The following is a 22,671-nucleotide window of genomic DNA, read 5'->3' as shown; positions in this document are numbered from 1 at the left end:
GTGTGCGTGTGTGTGTTGTTGGCTTTCACCCTTCGTGTGTGCGATGCGTTGAGAAATTATGATGCATTTTTATGGATTTTCGATGTTTTTACAACGCTGGTGTTTTTTACTCGCTCCTCTCCTATTGCCTTTATGCTTGTTGGTTGTACCACTTGCGTATGGAAGCACATGTGTGTATGTGTTTGTTGTTGTTGTTTGGCTGACATGGCTGAGTGCTGGAAATGCATATTTTTGCGTTTTTGCACTTTTCAACAATGTTGCTCAGAAATCATCAGCGGCTTTGTCATCTGCAATGCTCCGCCGCACGTATTGGACATTGGTCACACTGCGATTGCAACAAACACACATACGTTGGCACATAGGTGGTAACGTTGTGCTTTTGACCAATGCTTCGACTGCATAGGTATCGGCTATGCAGAATTTATTTGGCAATGCGCTTTGTGCGTTGCAATTTATAACAAAAAGCGGACATCCGGTGTGGAATTTTTCGATGGCTTCCTCTGATTTATGCGTTTGATGGATAGGCTAAGGTACCACTGGCTGTGTGGTGTGGAATATTAGATGCATACCTATATAGAAACATACATATATAACACACATACACATACATTCACATATGTGTAAGTATATATAGTATATACATATGACATGCAATCATAGTTACCCACACTCTTTGTATATCACATTGCTGTAATAAAATGCATCAATAACTACAAAATATAAAAATAAAACGTTAACTTCGGCTGTACAGCAGCTATAACACCCTACACAAGTAAATTTTTTATGGCACAAATGGGCATTCAAATATCTTTATCTAGATTTTGATCGTTCAGTTTGTATGACAGCTATATGCTATAGTGGTCCGATCTGAACAATTTTCTCGGAAGTTATACCGTTGTTTTAGAAAATAATTCATGCCAAATTTCGTGAAGATATCTTTTTTAACAAAAGAGTTGTCCATACAAGGACTTGATTTTGTTCGTTCAGTTTGTATGACAGCTATATGTTATAGTGGTCCGATCTGAACATTTTTCTCGTGAATTATACCGTTGTCTTGGAAAATAACCTGTGCAAATTTTCGTGAAGATATCTTTTAAAATCAAAAGTTGCCCATACAAGGACTTGACTTTGATCATTCAGTTTGTATGACAGCTATATGCTATAGTGATCCGATCTGAAGAAGTTTTTCTGTAATTGTACCGTTGTCTTGGATAATAATCCACGCCAAATTTTGTGGAGATATTTTCTTAAATAAAAAAGTTGTTCATAGAAGGACTTGATTTTGTTCGTTTAGTTTTTATGGCAGCTATATGCTATAGTACTCCGATCTTAACAATTTATTCAAAGGTTATACAGTTTCTTTGGATATTGATACGCACTAAATTTCATGAAAATATCTCGTCAAATACAAAAGTTTTCCTTATGAATATTGGATTTTGAGCGATCACTTTGTATGACTTCTATATGCTATAGTGGTCCGATCTAGAAAATTTTGCGTTACTTGGAGCAATAATTAAAGCCGAATTTTGTGAAAATATCTTGTCAAAGACAATAATTCAATTTTGATTGTTATGTTTGTTTGAAAGCTACATATGTGCTACAATAGCCAGATAACGGCGGTTCCGACAAATGAGTAGCTACTTGAAGGGAAAATGAAGTGTGCAAATTTTCAGAGCGATTTCTAAAAACTGGGTGATTAGTTCATGTACATATATTGAAATAGACAGACGAAAATGCCTAAATCGACTAAGATCGTCAAGCTGATCATTTATGAATATAAACATTTTAGGAGATCACTAACCTTACTTCTGGGTGTTGTGTGGAAATTTTAATATCCCTGTTCATGGTATAATCAGCATCTTTGTGCCATAAAATACACCCTATGTACGGGTATGTTCATATAGGAAACGAAGAGGTCGCTTGCAGTTTTGTGGAAGCCTATTGCAGTTTGCTTACCCTATCCTTTTTTCATGTAGCCAAAGACGGGGTTTAAAATTGTTGAAAGTACAAAAATCTGTAAAAAGTGTGGGCTCATCCGTTTCTTTCGGAGTTGTCATCATTGATTTTGTTGTGCGTTTTGAAAATGGGGGGAACTAACTATAGTTCGCCTAGAAGGTAGGATTTCATTGTATATTTGGAAGATAATAGAAAATTGAATGAAATTGAATGAATCCTAATTCTTGCAGAAATATAATCATCCAAAACTAAGTTTTCGCTGTTTTGTTTTTGTAATGAAAGTGCAATTTTATTGTAAGGAAATTCTTACGGATATAATTAATTTATTCGAACTATTGCCGCTGGTTACAACTTTTTCCATCTTTCTGGAAAAGCCCTAATACCATTAGTGTAAAACTGTTCATCTCCATTTTCGATGTTGTCCTGTGAGTGAAACTGTTTCTAAGCCAGATCATCTGTCATTGAACGAAGCAAATATTAATTGACGGTGCTATATTGAGGCCATTTTTCGCGAAGTCGATACCATCCCCATTGATGGTTCCGTTTGGCTTCAGTTGCCATCTCAGAACTAAAGAAAGAGAAAGTAATTGGAATGTTTACTTCACCTTTCTGCATACAGCTTTGACAATTTGCGTCTGATAAGTTTTATTTACAGTATGGCTGCCTATTAAACAACGTTCACTAAGAACTTCTACCTTTGCGGAAAGCTGAATCTTTCTAAGAGCAAGAAGTTCTGTGAACCTTCTACTATAGACTAGATGGATCTCGTAGTCATAGATAAGCTGGTCTGGTAAGATTTCAAAAATGGTTTACAACAAAAAGAAAGCGCGACATATTTTACAGTTTTTTTTCGATAAACGTGAACCAAAGGTGAGGCGGCCAAACACATTTTTTTTTGCAAAATTCGTTTTTTTATTCAACATAGTTGCCTTCAAGGGTGATATACTAATTGTAGCGACCCTCCACCTTTTCGAATCATTTGTCCTTTGGTCCGAAATAAGCTTCAATTCTTTAATTTTGAGATCGGAGGTCAGGAAAAAGTATCTGGGGGCCAGATTTGGAGAATATGGTGAATGCGGAAGCAAACTTAAGCCTAATTCATGGACTTTTGCCATCGGTTTTACTGGCTTTGGACACGATGTGTTGAAACAACATTTTCTTCTTCTTCAAATTCGACCGTTTTTCTGTGGTTTCGGTGACTCCTTCCAACACTCACATAATGCAATGTAATAGTTTCTGTTAATGGTTTTGCCCTTTGAAGTTAATTGATTAATATTATGAGCATCCCAAAATAGAGACGTTGCTAGCAGACAGTTGCGTTTTTCAACGCTTTAGAGCAGTTTTATTGTGTCCATTCGTATGGTTGTCAAAACAAGCGAAATTCATGTTTATCTATTTACATAGGCGTCTTTTGAAGGTTAGGGCTAACTAAAAATATCATATGCAATTAATTCTAGTAGCGCCATCAATATATCAGGCCGTGGACTTTTCAATTTATGGTCTTGATACTGTAACAGCCAACAAAGGTCGTTTTGCCGATTTCGTTTCGGTAATCTTGTTGATAAAATGATGAAATCATTGAGGTCGAGCGTCATGTAAGCACTATTTCGATTAGCCAGGAGCTAAATATTGCAAGGACCATTCAAAAACGCTTGATACGAGTACTAAACGAAGCTGGATGTATGTTTGCTACATGAGCTAAAGCAAAATCCCCGAATTTTCATCTTTTGAATCGCAATAAAATAAAATTTGAAGAGCCGACACAAAGTGGTTCCCAACTAAGATTGATCGTCAGGAGGTTTTGCTATGTACGTGTTAGGATTGCCAAGGATCCCCTATGATCAAACTCTTAACTCAGACCTACACTAACAACAAATGAACCGGCTGAAGGAAACAACTGCCTCGTAGTCGCCAAATTTCGTCAATACAAAAATAATCGTGGCCTATCAGGCTAACGCCAGATCTCGCCAGAAGCTCCGAGAGCTGGGTAGTATTCATCACCTTATAGGCCCAGCCTGGCACCAAGTCATTACGACCTATTCCTGTCTATGGAAAATTATTTTTTAGTGAAAAATTCAACTCAAGAGTAGGTTATGAATATTGACTGTCTCGGTTTTTGTCATTATGGATGAGGGTTCTATGAAAAAATCTATTGATTTTTTGAAATTACTCTCAAAATGGAAACCATTAACCAAACGGTGTATATTTGACCTAAATCTGATCCTTCTAACTATGCCAACTGAAACCTTATAATTAAAAAAGATTTTAGAAAAAGTGTAGGAATATTTTGCATACAAAACTCAGTCATTGAACTTTTGGTAGTCCCTCCCGTTATACCCAAACGCCACCCCTCACAAAAGCAAATGAAAATCGGCAGTATTCGTATGTGAATGCGTGGTTAGTGCAGTAAACATAGCTTGAATTGTGGGTGTAGGTTTTTATTTCTATTTTGTTTTTCGTGTTTTTTGTTTCGGCAGAGATGCATTATGAAAGCATGCACTTTTTTCCGAAGTGCAGTCAACACAATGCAATACCGTTACGTGAGGGCGGCCATGAAAGCAATTGGTAACAAATACGCGTGACAATTTACTACATTCGACAGATCGATTTATTGCTTGACAATTGGACGCCAACAAACATAGCCACCTACGCATGCCGGCTTCGTTGGCTCACACCCTCGAGCCTGTATGTATGCGAGTGTGTGGGTATGTACAAGCATAAATTCATGATATGCATGACAATGGCAACATGCGGAAAAGCAACAACATTCATTCATTGAAAGGGATGGCTCAAGCAAATATGATATGGCGCCTACTATGTGCATGTAAATGCAATTGTATGTATATGTGTATGTGTGGGCACTGTTCCATCAGTTCGTAAGTATTCAAATGGACATGGTGGCTGAGTGGTTGGGGCCGGCAACTCAGAAAAAGTTTTGTCGAATATATTGCAGTGCAACCACTCTCCGTTTTTGTTGTAATTTTGACAGTATAAAAAATGTGCAAACAATAATCATAAATTTTTATTAACAACCGAGAAAAACAATTGTCAAAGTGCATTGTAAAAATATGCAAATATTTATGTCTTTCTATGCATATACGTACATACATATGTAACTTTATATACTATGTGTGTGTGTTTGTGAGTAAGGTATTGATGGAATGGAAATACTGAATGAAAAGTAGAGAAAAGGAAAAGGAAAAAACAGCAAATTCGAAAAAATCACAGAAAATGTCCTATCACACATTATAATATACATACATATACTAATTGAGATATTTATTTATTTCTAGACTCGAAATTACTCGAAACTAATGTTTAGAGGGAATTATGTGACTGACTGACTGCGGAAGTAAATATAGCGTTTTCCAACTAGAGTGATATGATTTCTTAAAAAAAAAAAACTAATTGCTAATGAAAATCAAATATTTTTTATTTAATGTTACAATTAAGTTCTGAATATAACATCATTCAAATTGCCTCTACGGCTTCTTTTGCAAGAACGAATTCGGTTAACCCAATTTTCTAGTACTTTTCCCTCTAAATCGATGTCATAAATAGCACGTTCAATATTGACTTCTAAGGCTTGAAGATAATCTGGTCAATTGCTAAAGACCAATGACTTCAAACAATCACACAAGAAGTATTCTAATGGTGTTAAATCACAACTTCTTAAAGGTCATTCAATGTCACAATTTCTTGAAATAATCGAATCTTCGCACTTTTCCCGTAATAATTCGGTTGTTAAAGGTGCTGTGTGGCACGTTGCTCTGTCTTTTTCGAACGAGATATTGTCAAGATCAGCTTCTCGCAATTGCGGCCATAAACAGTTGGTTATCATTGACCTATACCGCTCTTCATTCACCGTAACGGTATCACCAGCTTCCTTTCGAAAGATGTACGGACCGATGTTTCCACCAGATCAAAAATCACACCAAATGTCAGGTTAGGTGAATGTGATGTTGTTCATGAATAATTTGTTGACTGTTGCATCAGAATCGATAGTTTAGTTTATTTACTCATCACTCCGATGAAAGTGAGCCTAATCGGAGAAGATGATTTTCTTTAAAACATTGTTATCGTTTTCAAGTTGTTCCAAGAAAAATCCAATGGCTTCAGTTCTTGAGTGAGAACAATTTTACACGGATTCAGTCCTGATTTTTGAGAATGTCTAGGAATCGATAGCAATATGCAATATTTTCATAACTTCGAGCGGTTCTTTGCCATGACATATTAAAAATGGCACTTAGAAAACATATCACTCCTATTGGAAAACTCGGTACTTAGAAAGACTATGAGTTGACTTAGGATAGGTTAGGAGGTCGATCCTGACAGGGATCTCACTTGGACTGCTTAGAAGTCGATCCGTTGTGCTACCCTTATATAATAGATCATAAGACCATTACGAATTGAGTTATGAGCCTATCACAAATTTGTTGAGGCGGGCAATATCGATACAGTAAGACTACCGAGATGTTTCGGCCTCAGCATTGCAAAGACTGAACAATGGAGGAGAAGAGTGGTGGATGTTTTCACCTCACCCTCCTTCATACAACTTCCACAGCTTGCGTCCGTTAAGATTCTTAACATTACCTCATGAACGTTTATTGGACAATGTCCAGTATGAACCCTCCTCTCGGCAAGTTGAAACTGTTTAAAGCAAATAATTCTCTACTCTAGGCCAAAAAGATCTTGCAGTTGAGGATTGTCAATCAGCGATGTTCATTGTTTCAGTGTTAGAATACTAAATGCCAATGGAGTGCCCCTCTTGAAACAAAGTTCGTCGGCTTGCAGTGGTCAACGGTTTTCTCTATGACCAGGCACCCAGGCTTGATGCTATTTCTAGTGAAGATAGATACTCTTTTATTAAATTTAGCGTCAGTATTAAACAAGAAAAAACGTTAACTTCCGCTGAACCGAAATTATAATGCACTTCCCTGGTGTTTTTCTTATAGCATAAAAGGGTACAAAAAGATGATCTAGATGTTGATCGTAGTTGATTCTAGCGTGTGCTTGGAAAATAATCGAAGCCACATGCCGAAAAAATATATTGTCAAATTAAAAAATTCTCCATGGAAGGGCTTGATTTAATCAAAAAGTTTGTATGGAAGCTATATGCTATAGGGTCCGTTATCGGAAATTCCGACAAATTAACAGCTCTTGAATAGGAGTTTTTTTCAGTTTCAAATCGATGCCTTGATCCCTGAAAATGCTAAGAATTTGTCGGTACCAATTAGCAATATGGAATGAATACAGTAACCACCTTGGTAGTGTTCGAGATCTATCTAAAATCTCTGCCGTACTTAGGGATTGACACTCAGTTGCAATTTAACTTCAGCTCGGACTGAGACAAGGTTGTCTCTTCCTGCATTTTAGTATTAAATAACAGCCATCATGAAACTACGTAAAGGACCATGCTGTTTGAACAGGTTAGAGTGAACTCTAAGGGAACAATAATAGTTGGCGTATCTTGGCCTGGCCTCGACACAACTCTCCGTTTTCCCTTCACTGGCTATGACTTTTGCTTCCTTCAGACTATCAGCCTGTACCTATACTCTTAACTCGGATCTGTTCAGAGTTTCATGCAATCCTGCTAAAAACATAACAAACCTCTTCTGAACCGTCAATCCTGGCTTGGATAACGTTTGCACCAGCTCACCGCGATTCGACCAAAGAGGTTTTAGTATAAAATTATTTCTTTTTAACGCCATTAAGCATAATCCCATAGCGCTTATACAATATGAGATACGGATCACTAAAGCCATCTATAGAAAAAAAAATATTTTATAAGACTTTATATCATACTATCATGAAAAAATACATTTTTTAGTTCTGTACTTTACTTTACTTTTTGTAAGCTTTTTCTACCTTTCCCTACCTATATATACGAGTAATAGATCGTAGCTGGTGTTTACTTCGCTATAAGGATTGATCGAATGTTTATGCCCTCCTAATATTTTTACCTGTCTCTTTTAACTCTTTCAACTAATTTTCGCTTTAGAAAAGCGCATATTTCATCCATTAATTTTCTAAATACTTCCAGTTAACTTGAGCGAGGAAGATATACTCATCCAAGCACATATTTCTATACATACATATATGTATGACCACATGCCAGAATAGACTTACTTGCCTAAGCAACTATTTTCTTAGGCAAACAACAGCTTCTTCGCGCTCTCTCACTGAATTGCGGTTTTGCCAAAGAAGTACTCGTAAGGCTTCCGCCTGAAACTGTATCCACCGGTTGCTCCATATGCTACCAATATTTGCATTGGTCGGCTCTTGATACTGCTCACATGTGGTGGGTGCGGCAGCATCATTCCGTTGTTGTATTGTTGAGGAACTCAGCTTGCAACTGCGTTAACTAACGTTACTTAGCTGTGTATGTACATATGTGTCGAGTTTACTTATTCAAATATTAAGTTTTCTTAATATGCCTGTTTGTTTGTAGTCGAGTTTGTTTGGCTTGCACAGATGTCTTATAGCCAGCCTTGGCACAGCACTAAATACAAATTAAACAAATCCATAAATAATATTTAATAATCCTAACAAGGATATTAGTAGCTTGTGTTGCAACTGGAAATGTTTGCCGTCTTCCATTTATTGGTAAATACGAGAAACTTGAGACACATACGAGCATTAGATGCAGATGTATGTGTGCACATATGTATGTATTAATTTACATTGTGTTTGTATATAACGGGTGAGTTTTTTGAGGTTAGGATTTTCATGCATTAGTATTTGACAGATCACGTGGGATTTCAGACATGGTGTCAAAGAGAAAGATGCTCAGTATGCTTTGACATTTCATCATGAATAGACTTACTAACGAGCAACGCTTGCAAATCATTGAATTTTATTACCAAAATCAGTGTTCGGTTCGAAATGTGTTTCGCGCGCGTGTTTTGTTCAGCGATGAGGCTCATTTCTGGTTGAATGGCTACGTAAATAAGCAAAATTGCCGCATTTGGGGTGAAGAGCAACCAGAAGCCGTTCAAGAACTGCCCATGCATCCCGAAAAATGCACTGTTTGGTGTGGTTTGTACGCTGGTGGAATCATTGGACCGTATTTTTTCAAAGATGCTGTTGGACGCAACGTTACGGTGAATGGCGATCGCTATCGTTCGATGCTAACAAACTTTTTGTTGCCAAAAATGGAAGAACTGAACTTGGTTGACATGTGGTTTCAACAAGATGGCGCTACATGCCACACAGCTCGCGATTCTATGGCCATTTTGAGGGAAAACTTCGGACAACAATTCATCTCAAGAAATGGACCCGTAAGTTGGCCACCAAGATCATGCGATTTAACGCCTTTAGACTATTTTTTGTGGGGCTACGTCAAGTCTAAAGTCTACAGAAATAAGCCAGCAACTATTCCAGCTTTGGAAGACAACATTTCCGAAGAAATTCGGGCTATTCCGGCCGAAATGCTCGAAAAAGTTGCCCAAAATTGGACTTTCCGAATGGACCACCTAAGACGCAGCCGCGGTCAACATTTAAATGAAATTATCTTCAAAAAGTAAATGTCATGAACCAATCTAACGTTTCAAATAAAGAACCGATGAGATTTTGCAAATTTTATGCGTTTTTTTTTTAAAAAAAGTTATCAAGCTCTTAAAAAATCACCCTATATATATATTTACCGTAACCATGTATACAGCTGGAAAGATGAGTGAATTAGTTGTTTGCTAGGAGAGGTTTTTAAGAGGAATAAGAAAAAGAAGGAAACGTCGGGGACCCTGTTAAGAACATACATACTTATGTATATAAATACTTTAAATGATCGTCATATATAGTCCCTAATTCTTGAGTTATTTACCTAAAAATTCGCAAATGTCTTGTTCTAATCAAGAAGCTGGTAATTTGTAGAAATCTTCGAATAACTATAGCTTACCAGGTTTTTTAATATGTTGTGCTGTTTGATAAGAAAAACACAATTTTATGATTCAAAATACATTTTATTATTCAGTGTAATCTCCTTGAACTTGAACACACTTGTTTCACTTAAAATATGGCTCTCACTGCCGAATGAGATGTGTAACCGACAAAACTTATTGAACAACCTCTGTCATATACTTATGTATATTGAACGATCAAAAGCAATTTTTTTTATTTCACAAATTATGTTCACGATATCGGCACTATAGCACTATACAAACTACAAAGCAAATCAAAATCAAGCCTTTACATGGAAAGCTCCCCTGCTGACCTACTGAGATTTTTCGAAAGTTGTTACCGAATTAAAGTCAAGTCTTCTTCCATTTGTTCTTGACAATGAAGAGAGAGAAGAGCTTCATTCCTTTTCTGCTGCTAGCTGGTACCGGTACAAAATTCTATTCAAACTGTATACGGGCAATATAAGGTCTCGCTGTCGAAAGGACTAGCAACCTCCAACTCCCAAGTATTATTTCAAGTTTTCTTTTGGATTACAGCTGCTTCAGATTGAGCCTTTCGCTTATTTCTACCTGCGATATCTTAACGGCATAGGGACGGATACTAGAAACTAGGAACAAGATTTTTATCTGTTACAATTCAGTTCGGACTATTTTGTTTTGTTTTAAACTGCTGGTAGTTTTACTGTGGAGGCTTATTTCTGTATCACCGTCTCAAGAATATCGTCCAGGGTCTGATTAGTATGATCGCATATTACTTAATTATCTTACCTCCTTGATTGAAATGATTAGTTAGACTTATCTGAATAGACCAAGTTATCTCTCCAATCTTAGTATAACTATATAAGTACTGGTGATAGAGCTGTGCTATTTCGCAATTGTTTATGATGATCTGCATTATGGAAGATAAACAAAGAATTTTCAGTAATCGAATTCAGGCTCGAATTATTTTCTCTAGAAATAGATTGAAGAAGACGCACGATGGGAAGTCGCATTGTCTAAATGACAGTTCTTTTTCCTCTTTTCATGGGTCTTTTCCAAAATTTGGCGCATGGTAAATATCGGACCAAATGTTGATTTTCCAGGTCTGAAGCCAGAACTGAAGTCTTTTCATCCATCTGGGTGATATAACCTTACCAGTGTAATCGCTGTCTCTTAATTCGCCAAACTATGACAATGTCATCGTATATTTTGTATAGTTCATCGTTCCACCTGCGGTATTCGCCGTTGCCAATGCGCAAAGGACCATAAATCTTGAGCAAATCCTTTCTTTCAGAAACGCGTAACGCCGATTCATCAGATGTTGCACCATAGCAGGACGGGGATGATGATACACTTGTAAAAGTTTATTATGGCCAATGATATCGATGTCATCGGTGTACACCAGCTAACGTTTTCTTCAATTTACCATTCACTTTCCTGCCTCCCGGTGTTTAATGACAAATAGTGGAATTTCGGTGAACTACACCACAGTGAACAAAAACGACGGGTATTAGCTTGATTTTTGACCGACTTTGATGCCGTTTACTAGGTTTCGGCTATATTTCTGTAGCGTCATTCCGTAGATTGTTAGATAGTTTCGACGACATATTCAAAAACGCACGTCACGTCACGTCGCCAGTAATGGTGCGTTTGCACTAGCTACGCTGTCCTTTGTGACCGCTACGAGTTTTCGATGTATCTTTTACAAAAGATTCCGGTCTTTTGGTAAGACTCTAGAATTGACACGCTTCCTGCTCAAAACATAAATCAGAGCCGTTCGATTAGAAATGTTCAAATCGTTTGCTATCTCTCTGATACCTACACGATTTTCAAGCAATATTTCTTTAACTTTTTCGAGGTTCTTACAACTGTCACATGCATACGAATTGACACACATATGGAGGTAAAACATGATCATAAAATAAGGTTTATTAAGCAAGAACAATTTTTTAACGATTCGGTTAGCATGCGCAGTTAAATGAACTAGTCCGAGTCATATTTGATCATATGGTATTAGTCTACTATTTTTCAAATCTTTTCGCTTAAAATAGACATTTTAAAAGTGTTAATACTTTCTTAGGTGTTAATAGCCTTGCTACTATGTATGGCGGGTTCTGTTGTTTGCTTCGATTTTTATATTACCCAAAAAGGTAGGAATTTTTTTCACATTTTTTTGCCTCTAGATATTTCTTTACTTTTTCTATGAATAATTCTAAATATGTGAATGTTCGTATATAAATATACTGACATATAAATATATATATATATATCTTAATCACTGCACTTTTCTTGCATCTTCCTCCTGTGCATCTTTGCAACAGCGTACACCCGCTTCCAATACAATAGCATTTCCAGCTGAGGAAAATTGCAAAAATCAAACACCGAATTTAACGGATCTCCGTAGACGAGTATGTATGTATCTTGCAATTGTACGAATTTATTTGCTTAGTGTTAACATAATTATTTTTCCAAATGCAATATTTGCACAGACTAATAAATTGACATACAACACCAGAAATTAGCAGCCATTTATCAAACTTTTGTTCTGCAATTTATCGACTGCACTCACACCGGGAGCGCATGTATGCATGTGCGTGTGTATAACAGAAAAAAAAACACATTGCGCTGTAGAGTGATTGTTCATGCAGCGTGTGCCGATCGCTGCGAAGCGGATCACCAGCGCTTCGACACACACCCTTAGCCGAAAGAATGGGCTAAACCAGAGCAGCGAGACACCCTTCAATGGACTCGACACTCGCCGGCATATTGATGATGGCTGTCAATCACTTTGGTGCATTGCCAAATCAATATGAAAATCAAACAAACGGACGACAAATGTTTAAAATTAATGGTAAAAGTTATAATTTATTATAGCGCTTACAGTTACTTACAATCCGGCATGGAGTATGCACAGAGTTTTCGGGGCAAATTAAATGCACATTCGTGCAATAAAATCAAATATGTACCGCAAAAGCATTGTCGCTGGAAGTGTCACGTTCTAAATAATTATACTTTTGTTCTGAATCAAAGATTAATGACCACTACAGTTCGAAAACCATTTACAGAGACTTTCAATAAGGAAAAACAGATGTTTCGGAATAAATAAAAGTTAGACACTAAATATTGGTAGATTCTAGAATAACTGTTTCAACGAGCGCCAAATAAACACTCAATTCTTAAAACGCATGCAAAGCGGCAACACAAAATCTTCGCAAATATTCAGCACTTTTTTGAAATGTCTTTCGTTTTGGCAACTGAAATGTTGCTACAGTTGTTTTACATACATATATACATCCATGCAATATATTAGAGAAATATTATAACCTTGCCATTTGATTCAAAAAACAAGAAAATACGTTAATTTCGGCTGCACCGAACCTAATATACCCTTCACAGGTGCATTTCTTTTAGTAACTACATATGTGTTCTGTTTGTATGGAAGCTACATATATGCTATAGTAACCCGATCTGAACAATTTTTTCGGAGATTATATTATATATTATATTAATCCATGTAAAATTTCGTGAAGATACCACGTCAAATGCGAAAGTTTACTATACAAGCCCTTGATTCCGATCGTTCGGTTTGTATGGCAGCTATATGCTATAGTAAGCCGATCTGAACAATTTCTTCCGATATTACATTATTTCTTTGGACAATAACTCACACCAAATTTCATGAAGATATACGAGGTTTGACAATTAAGTAATGAGACTGATTTTTGATTCCTTCCCTCTCCATTGATATTTGTACCATCGCTCTAGCTTGTTTAGTTGAGTAGACGTGTGTTTGTAGTGCTCGTCACGAAAATGGAAAAACGATATCAAGAGCAACGCGTCGCGATAAAATTTTGCGCCAGATTGAGCGAAACTGCTTCGGAAACGTACGCTAAAATTGTAAGAGTAATGGTTGTCTCTGTGCGCCCCCCGCCTGAAAAAAGCTCTGTGAAAACGATGATTATTGCCTTTTTTGATAGCCGCGGAATCGTCCACAAAGAATTCGTTTCACCGGGGAAAACAGTGAATCAAGTCTACTATTGCCAAGTACTCGAAAGATTGCGAAAATGAGTCAAGAGGGTGCGCCCATACATCGTTCGTAACTGGATCCTTCATCACGACAACGCGGCGTGCCACACCGCCCTCAGCGAGTCCCAGTATTTGGCCTCTAAAGGGATTGCCGTGTTGCAACAGCCGCCTTATTCGCCCGACATGTCACCCTGTGACTTTTTTTGTTTCCTAAAACCAAATCGGTGGTCAAAGAACTCATTTTGAGTCGATTACGGACATACAGGCGGCCGTGACGAGGGTACTCGTACTCGCGGACATCCCAGTCGAAGCGTTACAGAAATGTAACGAAGCATGAAAAACGCGCTGGAATCGCTGTATAGCTGCCCAAGGGGACTACTTTGAAGGTGATGGCAGAGTTGTAGAATAATTTTCAAATATACGGTTTTATGGAATCAGTCTCATTACTTAATTGCCATACCTCCTATAACCTTGCCAATTGATACAAAAAATAAAACGTGGAGCTTTATGCCAGGGCATATTAGGTTTGTAACAAAGTTTGAAGCACCCTAAAGGAAACGTCGTCAACTCTACAAAGAATATTGATCAGTGAGACGATGCTGAGTCGATTTAACCTTGCACGTCTGTGTCTGTGTCTTAGCCGCTCAGATATTGATTAATAAACTCTTGGTCTAAAACCTGTTTCGAGCCAGCAATTTGCACGGCGAAGTTTAGCTTTTAGAGTATATTAATATTTGTTAGCAAATTTTTATTTATTTAATTTCATTATGATACCTCAAAAACTTCGAAACTTCTCTAGCATCTTTAAAGGACTATAACTTTTCGTTATATTCTTTGGTTCTCTTCCTAGCACTGCTGAAAAAAAGGCTAACACAGTGAGCAGAGTTCCTTATTATTCCTTCCTCAGAAATTTTATAAATCAGTTAAATTGGCCATAACGGTTTCGGTACAGAAAGACCGCGATTCGGTCTATCGTCGGAGGTGGAATGTTGGCATTGCCGCAAATAACGGGTGATTTTTTTGAGGTTAGGATTTTCATGCATTAGTATTTGACAGATCACGTGGGATTTCAGACATGGTGTCAAAGAGAAAGATGCTCAGTATGCTTTGACATTTCATCATGAATAGACTTACTAACGAGCAACGCTTGCAAATCATTGAATTTTATTACCAAAATCAGTGTTCGGTTCGAAATGTGTTTTATCGACAAATTTTGTTCAGCGATGAGGCTCATTTCTGGTTGAATGGCTACGTAAATAAGCAAAATTGCCGCATTTGGGGTGAAGAGCAACCAGAAGCCGTTCAAGAACTGCCCATGCATCCCGAAAAATGCACTGTTTGGTGTGGTTTGTACGCTGGTGGAATCATTGGACCGTATTTTTTCAAAGATGCTGTTGGACGCAACGTTACGGTGAATGGCGATCGCTATCGTTCGATGCTAACAAACTTTTTGTTGCCAAAAATGGAAGAACTGAACTTGGTTGACATGTGGTTTCAACAAGATGGCGCTACATGCCACACAGCTCGCGATTCTATGGCCATTTTGAGGGAAAGCTTCGGACAACAATTCATCTCAAGAAATGGACCCGTAAGTTGGCCACCAAGATCATGCGATTTAACGCCTTTAGACTATTTTTTGTGGGGCTACGTCAAGTCTAAAGTCTACAGAAATAAGCCAGCAACTATTCCAGCTTTGGAAGACAACATTTCCGAAGAAATTCGGGCTATTCCGGCCGAAATGCTCGAAAAAGTTGCCCAAAATTGGACTTTCCGAATGGACCACCTAAGACGCAGCCGCGGTCAACATTTAAATGAAATTATCTTCAAAAAGTAAATGTCATGAACCAATCTAACGTTTCAAATAAAGAACCGATGAGATTTTGCAAATTTTATGCGTTTTTTTTTTAAAAAAGTTATCAAGCTCTTAAAAAATCACCCTTTATAATGGGCCAGAAGAGATATTTTCGGTATATCCGGATATCATTGACATTTTTTATGTACTATAAGCAATTGGTTGTAGCTTTTATTAGGGAAATATTGTACTAAGTGTTTAATTTTGAACACTGAAATTTTTCATCTCAGGGATCCAAAAAATCTTTTATATATGCGATACGATGCACTTTGCTATGTGATTTAAGTGCGTGAATATCTTCCAGAGTATCGTAGATGCAATCGCCATCCTTTTATCTCTTCGATCGACTGAAAACGGGTTCCACGGAGCGGCAATCTAATTTTGGAGAACAAGATATAACCACACGGAGCCAAATCTGGTGAATACGGAGGTTGATCGATGGTGATCATGAGGAATATTGGGAGGAACTAGGGAAGAATGTCGAGCCCTCTTGCCATCTCTCCAACACTTGCCTGATTTTTTAATATTACAAGTATATTTTTGGTGGAGCCAAATTTAATGTTTTTTCTTTTTTGACTTTATTTTTGGTATCGATCTCCATTCGGTGAGGAATGTTAAACTCCTGATATGAAAAAAGTTGCGTAAAATCTGTTATCTGTTCCTAGGTAGCTTAAACTTTTAGAAAACGTTTACGTTTGTCACAACAAACAGTGAAATAGGTGAATTATTATATATCTGCACACAAATATTATATTCTCATAAAATATTTTACTTATTTATCAATTTCAAAAACATTATTTTAAACTTAGTACGAAATTATTTCTCTCTTAATAAGAAACTATTTTCTATTTCTTGAACGATCTTTCAACAGTGATGCTAAATTATGTTGCCATGAAATCGCACTAATAGTGATAATTTAATTACATGTAATTTGAACACTTACATAGTTAAAATAAACAAACCTCTTTTCGGAATATCTCAAAACATTTCGTCATAAAGTGAAATGAATATTCAAAAGCGCCGCCTTAATAAAACAAACATCACGAAATACTAGTAATAAGAACAGTAGTAAATATTTGCCATGCACCAATAAGCAAATCAGTGCCAGCTTGTTAACGCGTTGGCGCATTTCAAGTAGCGGCAGCTGCTTCCTCAGATAGTTTTATGAGAACGTGGGTGCGGACTGCGAGCCAACCAGCTTAAATCAACAAGTAAACGCCATAGATGGCTAGGAATTTTCACACAAGTGTATTTGCATGCAAACATACATACGTAGACACACTCACACATACATTCATAGGTGCAGTGTGCGTGAGAGATGCTTGGAATGTTACACTTCTAGACACCGCTGTTGCAACGGTACCTGAGACGTTTTGATGCAAAAGTCAACTTGAGCTAATAAGCGGACGGCAAATGCTTGGAAAATGCCGCCACTAAGACTTAGCGGTATTCTTAAGTAAATATATGTATATGTACATATGTATTTAAACATATAAATGAAATGAAACTGTCGTGGCATTTCTTATGGTGTTTACTTCTGAGTCTAAATTAATTAACTACATATATGAGCGCTTTGAAGTTTTACGCACATGTGTGCACTCAAAATGTAGTAAGTACTTAGCTAGATATGCAACATGCAACAGTTGTGCATACAAAATGTCCGCTGGTGGCACCAACCAACTGGCGGCTGCTGATGACAAGATGCGCTGGTGACAAAGCAAATATGGTGATATGAGGACTCATACATACATACATATGTAAAAATACGAATATGTATGCTTGTGCTTCAAATCTCTACTGCACGCATTTTGTAACGGTACTGGCTTCAAAGCGTAAAATGCGCAACTGTAACCGCTTTTCGGCGGCGGTTGTGTGTGTAAGTGGCGCAGGAGTTTGTTTGCTGAAGTCATAATAAGTACAAGTACATTTGTACATATAATTCAGTAAGTAAACACTTGCTTAAGCAGACAAATCGTAAAATCGCCGTAATTTAACAAAAGATTTTATGATGCGTTCAAATATACTTACATAAATATTTGCAGATCTGCTTCATAATCTATCTAAACAATGTCTATGTATGCAGAATAGGTGATTATTTAAGTAGCGGCTTCTTTAATTATTTTATATAAATAATTAATAAAAGAACACAAAGCCATTTAATATTTAATTAGCGATATTTTTAATGAATATGTTGTAACTTTTTGGGTCAGTCAAAGGGCTTACTTGTATATTTACATAAGTATATCTATAAATTGTAGATTTTTGTGCAAGACATTAGTATGTTTATTCTATAACTCTTTAAAGTTTAAAGGTTTAATAGATAAAGTCAAAAATATTCTCTAAAGTCTTGCACCGTATATTACCAGTTGATTAAAATTGACTCAGACTGAGAAAAATAAACTACGAGGTGTGTTCAAAAAGTATCGCGAAATTTTCGATGACAGTTTTCTTCGATTGCAGGGGCGTGGTGCATTATGAGTTCTTGCCACAGGGAAGAACGGTCAATAAGGAATATTACCTGCAAGTTATGCGCAATTTGCGCGAAGTAATCCGCCAGAAACGCCCGGATTTGTGGAAGAACAAAAATTAGCTTTTGCACCACGATAACGCCCCTGCTCACACATCGTCGCTGGTGCGCGACTTTTTGGCCAAAAACAACCCCAGAATTGGCCCACTGTGACTTTTTCTTGTTCCCTGAACTGAAGAGGCCCATGAAAAGACGACGTTACGCTTCTCTTATCGAGATAAAGACGGCATCGAAGGAGGGTGCCAACGGTTTTTCCAATCTTCGAAGCACTTCTAAAAATCATTTTTTTTTATCTTCTTCAGCTCCTCCTTCAATGCCGTCTTTATCTCGACAAGAGAAGCGTAACGTCGTCTTATTCATGAATAAATAAATAATTTTTGAGAAAACACAAAATTCGCGATACTTTTTGAACACACCTCGTAAAATATGTTAAGAAAGTATGACAAATAGTTGAAGTTTTAATACCAAAAATAGGCACCTGTCGGTAAATTGTCTCGAGTCGGCTCTGTTACTATGCTTAGCTTTTAGTTGCTTCAAGGCCTCGTGTTTCCATCTGTAAATCGCTACTGAATTGCAACAAAATCAATACATTTCTGAAATCGATGTTTACTGGTGATAAAGACTACGTCGCATACGATAACGTCAAATGAAAGCGGTCATGATTGAACCACGGTGAGCAGTTGCAAACGATAGCCAAACCAAGTTTGACGGCCAGGAAGGCTCTGCTGGTTGTTTGCTGGGATTGGTAGCGAATTATCTACTAACGGGTGATTTTTTTGAGGTTAGGATTTTCATGCATTAGTATTTGACAGATCACGTGGGATTTCAGACATGGTGTCAAAGAGAAAGATGCTCAGTATGCTTTGACATTTCATCATGAATAGACTTACTAACGAGCAACGCTTGCAAATCATTGAATTTTATTACCAAAATCAGTGTTCGGTTCGAAATGTGTTTCGCGCGCGTGTTTTGTTCAGCGATGATGTGGAATCATTGGACCGTATTTTTTCAAAGATGCTGTTGGACGCAACGTTACGGTGAATGGCGATCGCTATCGTTCGATGCTAACAAACTTTTTGTTGCCAAAAATGGAAGAACTGAACTTGGTTGACATGTGGTTTCAACAAGATGGCGCTACATGCCACACAGCTCGCGATTCTATGGCCATTTTGAGGGAAAACTTCGGACAACAATTCATCTCAAGAAATGGACCCGTAAGTTGGCCACCAAGATCATGCGATTTAACGCCTTTAGACTATTTTTTGTGGGGCTACGTCAAGTCTAAAGTCTACAGAAATAAGCCAGCAACTATTCCAGCTTTGGAAGACAACATTTCCGAAGAAATTCGGGCTATTCCGGCCGAAATGCTCGAAAAAGTTGCCCAAAATTGGACTTTCCGAATGGACCACGTAAGACGCAGCCGCGGTCAACATTTAAATGAAATTATCTTCAAAAAGTAAATGTCATGAACCAATCTAACGTTTCAAATAAAGAACCGATGAGATTTTGCAAATTTTATGCTTTTTTTTTTAAAAAAAAGTTATCAAGCTCTTAAAAAATCACCCTATATGAGTTGCTCTCCTGCGGCCAAAGTCTTAATTGTATTGTCAACAATTGGACTGTCTGAAGGATCAGATTTGGCCAATAAATGCGAAATTATGTTGCATCAAGGCGCCAGGGCCACACTCATCAATAGTGACTCATCAATAGTGACAGGAGTTGCGCGAGTTTGGTTCCGAGGTTTGCAGTCACCTTATATGTATCCTGACCTGGAAACAAGTGATTACTACTTGTACGTATTTATGATGAATGAATGATTTTGACCGTCTCAAGAGACGCTTGTGAATATCGACTGTCTTAGGTTTTTTCCAATAGAGATTAAGTTCGATGAGAGTGGCATCATGAAAGGCAACAAAATGTGGTAAAACGGTGCATATTTGAACTTAAATTGAACAATAATCAAAGTAAATTTTTTTAGCTTACCGTTTATTTATTTAACATTGCCTTTAACGTAAAACTATCTCTGGTTCATGATATTTTAAGGTTTGGTTAGCCCCACCCTAATATTGCGAAGCAGATACTTACGAGTATACGCGCCACCAAATACGAGAAAAATATCTGTACGTGTCTGTATATGCGACTAAACTTATACATAATATGACACGCTAACACAAACTGCTCCTCAGGAAGCAGGAACACAATATCAACGCAATTGTAGCATTTATCTGCGAAATCCACGACAGAAGCGAAATAGAATCAAGTAGTCCTAAGCACCAACCCATATGTATGTGTATATGTATGTGTATGAGATGGTATGACGCTGCTGCGCCTTCACTTTTTGCATTCGTAATGATGATCGTGCACGAGTTACAAGCGTTTAATTTGTGTATCTGCGCTGAAATATCTTTCCCACTGTCAAATGAACATATTGAACTGCGATTCTTGCGAGGATTACTACAAGCGCAGTATGCTTGCGGGTATTTAGTGTGTTCGGTTAGCTATATTTTTACTTAACCACTTACTATATGTGTACATACCTACTCTATATACAGTATACATATGTACATATATCTATATATAGATATGTAAGCGCAGATCGTTCTTTGCCACTTTTAGGCCCTGTTTTCCTATTTACGAGTGAGCACCTTTCATCTTGGGTTTCGTGCAACATTATCAATATATGCAAGCTTGTCTATATCCATACATACAACATACATGTGTGTGTATGTTTGCATTTGTTTTTGTATGCTGCTGTCGTTATCGCTGCCAAAGGGTCAAGCCTATGTTGAAATCTGTTGCATCGCTTCGTCTAAGTCACTGCCCACTTACAAATGGCGGGGTGGTGGCAATACCTTTTGCTTGTAATTTACGATTTGCCCAACGCATTTGGTGACCTCTGTTGTTGTTTCTTTTTCTGGCCATTTACAAATGCCACGCAACTACTGCGCCGCTGTGATATGATCTTTTCGGCGTCTGATTCTGAAGTTGCTTTTGCAGTAAGTGGAATTCAATTAGTTAACTGGTTTGCAAAGTTGTTGTTGTTGGGTTAGTTTTTGTCTAACCGGAGGCAGAGGTAAAAATCAGAAACCAATTCATTCTGAACTACTTATTTCTGTTTGCAGCCCAAAAAGTTGAAATTTGTGTAAAGCTATAGAGCGGGTTATGATAGATTGAGACCCCACGAGTCGATAAAAACTTAGTTTAAATAGTTTCTTTTAGAAGTTTTCCTCGCAGAATTAAAATTTTTATAAGACTCGAGAAGTTTCTCAGAGTCGAAGAAAATTCTTACCAATAAAATTCGCTACCACCAAAAGCTCCTTGCTATAAAAATATTTAATATACGTACTTACTTTTTTTTTAACTTTTGGTTACAATTTTTATACAACTCAAGAAGCAGTAATAGTTTTGGAGCCGAGAGTCGATAACCTCTTACTACAAGAGCAAAACTATGTACAAACTATAGTAAAAATTCCTTAACTCAAAAGCTTTGTTTTATTATTTTTTTATACTCTCGCAACAAAGTTGCTAAAGAGAGTATTATAGTTTTGTTCACATAACGGTTGTTTGTAAGTCCTAAAACTAAAAGAGCCAGATATAGGGTTATATATACCAAAGTGATCAGGGTGACGAGTAGAGTTGAAATCCGGATGTCTGTCTGTCCGTCCGTCCGTCCGTGCAAGCTGTAACTTGAGTAAAAATTGAGATATCATAATGAAACTTGGTACACGCATTTCTTGACTCCATAAGAAGGTTAAGTTCGAAGATGGGCAAAATCGGCCTACTGCCACGCCCACAAAATGGCGGAAACCGAAAACTTATAAAATGTCATAACTAAGCCATAAATAAAGATATTAAAGTGAAATTTGGCACAAAGGATCGCATTAGGGAGGAGCATATTTGGACGTAATTTTTTTTGAAAAAGTGGGCGTGGCCCCGCCCCCTACTAAGTTTTTTGTATATATCTCGGAAACTACTACAGCTATTACAACCAAACTCTATATAGTCGTTTCCTTCATGCATTTCCATATACAGTTCAAAAATGGAAGAAATCGGATAAAATCCACGCCCACCTCCCATTCAAAGGTTATGTTGAAAATCACTAAAAGTGCTTTAACCGACTAACAAAAAACGTCAGAAACACTAAATTTTACGAAAGAAATGGCAGAAGGAAGTTGCACCCAGACTTTTTTTAAAAATTGAAAATGGGCGTGGCGTCGCCCACTTATGGACCAAAAACCATATCTCAGGAACTACTTGACCGATTTCAATGAAATTCGGTATATAATATTTTCTTAACACCCTGATGACATGTACGAAATGTGGGTGAAATCGGTTCACAACCACGCCTTATTCCAATATAACGGCATTTTGAATTCCATCTGATGCCTTCTCTGTATAATACGAGTATTTATATACATTAGGAACCAAAATAA

This window comes from Bactrocera dorsalis, chromosome 1 (genome assembly GCF_023373825.1).
Source record: "Bactrocera dorsalis isolate Fly_Bdor chromosome 1, ASM2337382v1, whole genome shotgun sequence".
NCBI classification, from domain to species: Eukaryota; Metazoa; Arthropoda; class Insecta; order Diptera; family Tephritidae; genus Bactrocera; species Bactrocera dorsalis.
This window is presented reverse-complemented; position numbering follows the sequence as displayed.